General features: G+C 29.6%; 1 protein-coding gene across 1 annotated transcript in view; it reads right to left on the reverse strand.

The window, feature by feature from the left end:
• Positions 1-7,235, reverse strand: part of LOC132713282 (uncharacterized) — a 55,754-nt gene extending 48,519 nt beyond the window's left edge. The window contains exon 1 of the mRNA XM_060695796.1: positions 6,992-7,235. The gene's annotated coding sequence lies outside the window, so the exon portion shown is untranslated. The remainder of the gene's footprint in view (positions 1-6,991) is intronic.
• Positions 7,236-7,711: the final 476 nt, after the last annotated feature.

Genomic DNA, 7,711 nt, shown 5'->3' on the forward strand with positions numbered 1-7,711 from the left:
AGTTAAAGAATCGCATTCTATCATCATGTCAGATGTTTATATCAGGCGCTCGGAAAATGATAGAGTCAAGAGCATAGACTCGCATATTCATTTTTGAATGGTTAATAATGAGCTAAAACCAAGCCTTTTAAAACTAATATTATCAAATCTTAATCTTTAAAATGATACCGATGAAATAGATTAATGTAAGATTAATCGAAAATTAGATTTGCATGCATATTCTGTTGAGTTTTATTTGTTATTGTAATGGCTGATGTACTTTGAACAGTTCTAAGTTACTGTATGGTGTTACAAAAAGGTCAGATAGGATAGCTTTGATCAGCCGTCAAACAAATAACAGCATAAACGATTTACGCTGACCACGATGTGATTTCATATCAAGTATATCTCCTCACTCACTTCAAGATATTCAATTTCACGATCTCAGTGATTGCTCTACTTGTCCCTTGGGTTTGAGGATAAGAAAAGGCTTTAATCATTCATTTTTTGACCAGCCAAATGGGTCCGTGTATATATTTAACAAATTGTATAACGCGTTCGTCAATATTAATCATGACATATAATCAACAATACCGGTCATCAGACAAGAATCTGTACACTGTGTAATATGTTCTTTTACAGCAGTTTTGTGGACAAATATCTTGTATGATACCTAAGTTATTTCAGAATTGTTTTATTTAATATCACATACTAAACATATACCTTTTATTTTGCAACTTGGCAAATACTATATAATATAAAATAACATTGAATAAAAATATCTATTGAATATTCAAAAAACAATATTTATTGTTCTTCTACATTTTTGCTATTTATTAAGCCTATATACCATATAGGGGCGTCCGTGGCCGAGTGGTTAAGGTCGTTGACTTCAAACCACTTGCCCCTCACCGCTGTGGGTTCGAATCCCGACAGGGACTTTGGATTCTTTCATGTGAGGAAGCTATCCAGCTAGCTTACGGAACGTCGGTGGTTCTACTCAGGTGCCCGTTCGTGCCTGAAATAATGCACGGAAGGGCACCTGAGGTCTTCCTCCACCAGTAAAGCTGGAACGTCGCGATATGACCTATACTGTGTCGATGTGACGTAAAACCCAAAACAAAAAAAAAAAAAATATACCATATAATATGTTTATTTGCAATATGTGAGGCTTTCGGTCCAAAACACAAATAAAGCAAATCTATTTAATATAATTTTGAATTAATTAGTATTCCTTTTTGTATTTGATTATAATCACATTGCGAACTTATGTTTGATTAAAATAAAATATTGTTTAAACTAATCGGTACATGTATTTGGAATTGCCAAAATTTAAAGAAAAAGTGCGTACTAGATCTGTAGTATCTGATGCGCACGACATAAATAAAAAAAACACACGTCACCTCCGTGCCACCGTAATTTGTTGATGCAATATTAACTATCTTTATATTTCTTTATAATCTATCAAAGTATAATTATAACATTGTCTGCGTCTAATGCACACTGACCAAACAAATTGCTATATCCCAAGAGGAAGAAAACGCACCATAAAGTTCTACAAGTCACATGTTTTTTCTCTCACCAAAGCCGTACTGATTTAAAAGAAATAACAGTTGACATACTGTCTTCCAAAGAATTGTCACAAAGGGGAAGAATATATCGTGCTGTGACAAGGACATGGGGTTCGTAGAACAAAAGCTTTCCCTCAATTAGCTAATCGGATTTATTACGATTCACGTCTTCTAATTATTAGTATATTTAAGTTAAGATAACCCAGAAATTGTGATTTAAACTTAATTAGATGATTGTAACAAAGCTCTGAAATATTCACAAGGTATCAGTTTATACCGTAGGTAAATATTATAACAACGCGCCTTCAAAATCATGCGAATTTTAATGAAAGTTTAGATAAGGTTCCGTATATGAAGATTATTATCATATGAATAGAAAAAGTTTTTGTAAGAATTAAAAACATGATGTGCCAGACTGTGTAAAAATAATAACGTGTTCGGAAGAAAACAGTGATAGTATATGACGTCATACAAATGTCCTATTTGTGAATTATTATACATCTAAATTTCATAGTTTGATAAAAGCTAAATGTCTAAATAATTTTTTATTTACTCACGCGAAACCACGAATAACTTCATATACATATGTATAAATAACATGTCAAAGGACATAAATATGTTATTTTGTAACTAATCCACAGTCTGTCTGGCCTATGTAATCATATTGTTCGAAGTTTACGCGCAGTCGGCATTGACTTGAACATTCATGATACATTAGAATGAGCATTTTAGCGCAAAAATTACATTATTGGGCGCGAAAGGTAATCAATAAAACACCTAGGCTATTTGCAGTGTTATTCGGTGTCTATTTTACTATCATGGTGATAGGAAAGAAGGTCGTAAATTTATCAATTGCTTTCACTTACGTTAATATTGGACAAATTTAAACACTTGAAGGAGGCCAGTCATATGACGGAAGCGGTCTCACAGTCTAAACTTATGACAAAAAGCTTTTAGGCTTGTATGCTAACTTAATGAAAATATAACGCCTGTCTGTAACATTTTAGAGCACAATAAAGTACTTGATTGGATTTTTTTACAGTTTATGTCCATAGCTGTAAAATCATATGTATCATTAAATTGAGTTATGTATCAATTTAATGCATGTAAAGATTTCCGTCACTAAGCACTTTAAACAAGAAAGAAGTCTGAATAAACTATTTTTGAATGAAGTCAAGGTCGAGTCTTTTCTTACATAACATAGCAGATATACACAAATAGCCAAATATGACCACCTGTAATATAAGCCAGGCAACATTATATTAAAAACCACTCTGCAAACAATTAATAAATAAGTAAAATAGATATACAAAGCCGCTTCCTTTCGATGCCAAGCTTTCAAAGCATATATACGCATGAGTTTGTGGTTTCAATGGGATAAAAATGTGTAAAATCGAAATTTCAATAAATTGCCAAATTATTTAATTATTATTTTATCACGAGAACAAATTTAGTCTTAAATTATTTTAGAACATGCAAACATTTTGTCAAAGGCATACATTTTAAGTCTTTTTTTTAAGATTAATTAGCAAGAGCAAGCGCGCGTTTCAAAATATCGCAAAAAAGCGCCTTTTTGTACAGACACTATCTTGACATTATGATCTTATAAAGGTTTCGAGTTGCTTCAGATTTATGTGTCGCAATTTGTTGTCTTAACATTAAATAATGTATTTAAATAAAAAAAAACGCGAGTGATTAATGGGTATCTAATTTATGATAAAACCAATATGTTTTATAAAATCAAAGTCTCCATTAAACACCATTAGACCGTTCCCATGAATATGTTAATGAAGAAGATGGTGATAACAGACGAAAAGAAAATCGGTCTTGTTGAATCATAAAAGTAATATTACCAAACAGTGTAACTAGTCAAAATAAAACAATGTAATGTTCAACGATCGTTAAGTCATTGATACCTCTTTAATTGAAAAAAAGCTGAACAATAGCTTTCTTTACAAATAAAACTCGTACGAAAAAAAACTCTACTCGTATATTCAGTTGTTTCCTGTTACCGTTCTCAGACGGACTTCGTAAAAACGAGGTCAGCAAGTAAAGTAGCATTCAATGTACGCATCCCCAAATACAGGATCGAGCTCAGCAGGACACCAAAAAGGACAAGGCACTCGGTTTAACACGAATGGGATGTTATTATAAATTATTCAAAAATTAGGAAATCATAGAAACCTGCAAGGTAATTAAAAAACAAAATATATTAAAAGTTCAATGAAATTGCCAAGATCAACTGAATGTTAAAATAGTAACAAAATTGTCAGCTTCCCAGATAGTATAAGATGTGCTAAGTCGCCCACAATGAAACAATCTTTAAAGTACAACATAGAAAAATACGTATAAAAATATATACTATTGATATCACTTATTATAGTCATACAACATTTAGAAAATGAGCTCTCAAAACAGTTTTTAATCATAAATAAATAGCTATTTAGAAATACTTAAAGTCGCAAACTCGCAAGTCGTGGTCATATATGACAACATTTGGGCATTAAGAAACAAGAATTTTATATTCAGTACACTTTCGAAATAGCGATGGCGTTAAAAGTTGAAAAATGAGCAAGTAGAAAAGATAGCCATTACGTGCTTATCACGTGAAATTGAATACTGCTTGAGCCGGTGATAGGGGGACTAATAGATGTTACACTTTCTATTATCTATAATGAACAGAGCAAGACAGCTGAGTAAGAAATTTTATCTATCTTTAATCTTTCATATATAAATCTGATCTTTTCGGAATTTTCCTTTACAAACATTGTTTCATGTGCAAATTAGTCTTCAGCAAGTACAGTTCATTTATATAATAAGCTCAACGTAAATTGTTTTAACGTTGGCAAATATATATTTATGAATACAATTACATATGATTATTAAATTATTAAACACATTTATATATTTTTTCAAACCTGAATATAATGTTTTACATGTTCTTACTAAGTTTCTATTCAATTTCATTTATAGGCAAATCGATATTTCAAACCTTTTACTATTCATAAGAAATGTTGGATTTAAGATCACTGTGTATTGGGTGAAATACGACATAGTAATATTCGATCACAATAATAATTTAACTACTCACATTTTACATTTTCTATCGAACTTTTTTTAAAATTATATCTAACCTTTCTTACTTAAAGAACATTAGATAAAAAAAATATTTTAGTAAACGATTTTCATTTTTTCATCATTTAAAACAGCAGTAAGTTTGAGTTTGTTTTTTGTTGTTTTTTTTTGTTTTTTTTTTTTCAAATAAATCTACATTTGATCATCACAACACTTTTATCTAAATATTATGCTAAAATTATTTATATTTATTTGCATCCAATTCTGTAATAATTTTCTTTCAAAATTAATGTTCAATTTGACATAGGTCAAAACTAAAAACTTGAGTGCAAAATCTCAGGTCCTATATTATTTTTCCAGAACAATTATTGCGATTGTGAAAAATGTCCTAAAATTGAAAAGCGTTGAAATCAGGATAAGAAAAGCACAAAAGTACGATTTTCAATTTATTTCTGAGTTTATTTCTTTTATTTTTTATCTTTTGCATATATTTTTTTTATTTTTAATATTCTATATAAGTATTTCAAATTTTATGTTTTAGGCTCTTGGACCTCAGTGGTATTCCATTAATTAATGTATTAACTAATTTTATTGTTTTTATTTTGTGCATGCATAAAGACAACAGTCGTTTCCAGGCTCCGTCGTACGTATGAACATACATACACAAAATACAAATCAAAATAAGCTGACGTTTTAAATTCAAATTATGTCCATTCTTAAAAGTAGCTTTATTGGTGCTATAAGTTATTAATAACCTTTTTAGTTTACAGTTTTCACTCTAGAAATCTTGCATCCGTTTTATGTGCGTTAAATAACCTCTAAGACTCTCATACGTTCATTCTACAGCGAACATTTATATGAATTTGTTAAAACACAATTCTGGAATACATGCATTGATAATTTCTTTATGTCATTTATGTCATGTCCATAACAAAATGAACACTGAATGAAAAGATTATTTGTACGTAGAACATTATTTTATTCCAGGGAAACCGAACATGTTTTATCTTGTGAAGGGATCGGTGACATTGTATTACTTATCCGATGCTTTATTTTATATAAAATAAAAAAAAGTGAAAGACGTTTGCTATATTTAAGTATAATGGTACAAGAAGATAATAAAATGCCCATACACATTTCATAAACTGTGGTCAATCATTTATTGGGTTATGCTTCTGTGACGATTTTAGTTAAGAAGACGACGGTTCTTCATTTTTTCCATGTACCTGCTTAGCTCTGTTTGCAAAACAATACATAATAAGAAATACTTTTGTTTCAATTTTTATATTTGCAATTATTTGCCTTATATGTCTTTAAATTTGTAATATGAAATACTTGAATTAAAAAGATTAAATACCGCTAAACACGACTGTTTCAACTTTTTGTCATAACGTCAATTCTTTTTAACTACTTGTCTGTGTTCTTTACTCGCCAAAAAACCGTTATTTCATTTGTCTTACAACATTGCCTAAGTTAAATCGTCCTTTTTTAATTTTTAAGTTGGAAGTACAACCATTTGCTCATTAAGATATATCTGCAATATATGCATATGTTAAAAGTAAATTACGTTATTTTAGATAAAAACCAACAATTGAAATGTTTTGTTCATTAGAAAATCTGACGTATATAACTAAATGACTACTTGTATAATTTTTTGTAAATCACGTTATTAAAGAATTTCATGATCCCTTCCTTCTCTCCCTTTGACTTTCTCTAAATTTAAATTCTAAAGATAATTTAAAAGACACTATTTGTTTAAGAAAAAGTAAAGCCGAAGCGTTTTAAATTGAAGCAAAATTAAAACTACTTCATGATATCATTTATGTCGTCTAGTCTACGGGTAATATTTTTTCTCTTTCAGGTGACAGACTTATTATAATATGATGTTAAACACGTGGCATTATTTTGAAGATAATATAATACAAAATATTCAATACAAGTACAAACTTAATGTTCTTGTTATATTTATAATATTCTTGAAACTCATTAACCTAAGCACAATTTTATTTCAAACAAAAGGTATCCATTAAATTAAAAATCACAATATTTGATTTTATCAAATTTTCATTTGGTACTTTCGAAGAATTTGCGTTATGATCAGACATCATTATGTTTGGTACTTTTTAGTCATCAATTTACAAATATTTACTAAACGAGCTTATATATAATTCAGTACCTTTAAAATAATGTTATCAAAGTCTATGCATCATATTTGGATTCCGTAAAAGTTTGTTTTGTATGGTACTTGGACAGCTATATGTTATTATATTTTTTTCTCAGTACGTAAAATTTGCCCAATAATCTAACTGCAACGAAAAAAAGAATTATCATACACAATGTTACAACATCAATCATATAAAACTCACCCAATTGTTAAAAACTTTTTCTGGCGGTTGATTTTGTTTTTGTAGTGGTACAACGTCTTGTTAAAGATTTTTATCCAATGGCTGGAGACTCCTGTGAATTTTTAGATTAAGAAGCAATATGATTATTAAATAATTAGTCAATGCGCTCTTTCTCTTGTTCGCCCATTTTAATCCCGATGCGATAGTTTAAAGTATCAAATGAAATGGCCGATAAAAGTGGATGGTATATGATTATCTAAGAGCAGGGATAGACGTGTTTTCCAATAACTTGTGACCGCCAGTTTGTCCACGATTTACTTACAATCTTCAGAGACTAGTATATTATTACATTATTTGTACTGTTTGATATGAAAAATTCAAGATAATATATTCAAAATATTTCTATTCATATCCATTTTGTAACATAAAACTATTTATTTCTCAAAAGCTGTTTTACGTTTTGGTGTCTTGTTAAAGTTTCCACAACGATACTCATTGGTCAATTATGTGAACCATCTTTTGCATCTGTTCTTTTCTAGCAATTACAATGTAGTACAATTATGGTGATTTAGTATTTTGTATTGAAATCAAAATACTACTTGATTTACAATTTACTTCTATTACGACAAAAGAATGCACGTCCAGTCCTACTTTCTTCAAGTAATGCGTATTTAACATGCCCTGAAACCATTATTTATTGATAAATGATTTAAAACTCATGTTTGCGTTTTATAATGAAGA

The sequence above is a fragment of the Ruditapes philippinarum genome, unplaced genomic scaffold (assembly GCF_026571515.1).
Source record: "Ruditapes philippinarum isolate M1 unplaced genomic scaffold, ASM2657151v2 ctg4006_1_1_1_1, whole genome shotgun sequence".
NCBI classification, from domain to species: domain Eukaryota; kingdom Metazoa; phylum Mollusca; class Bivalvia; order Venerida; family Veneridae; genus Ruditapes; species Ruditapes philippinarum.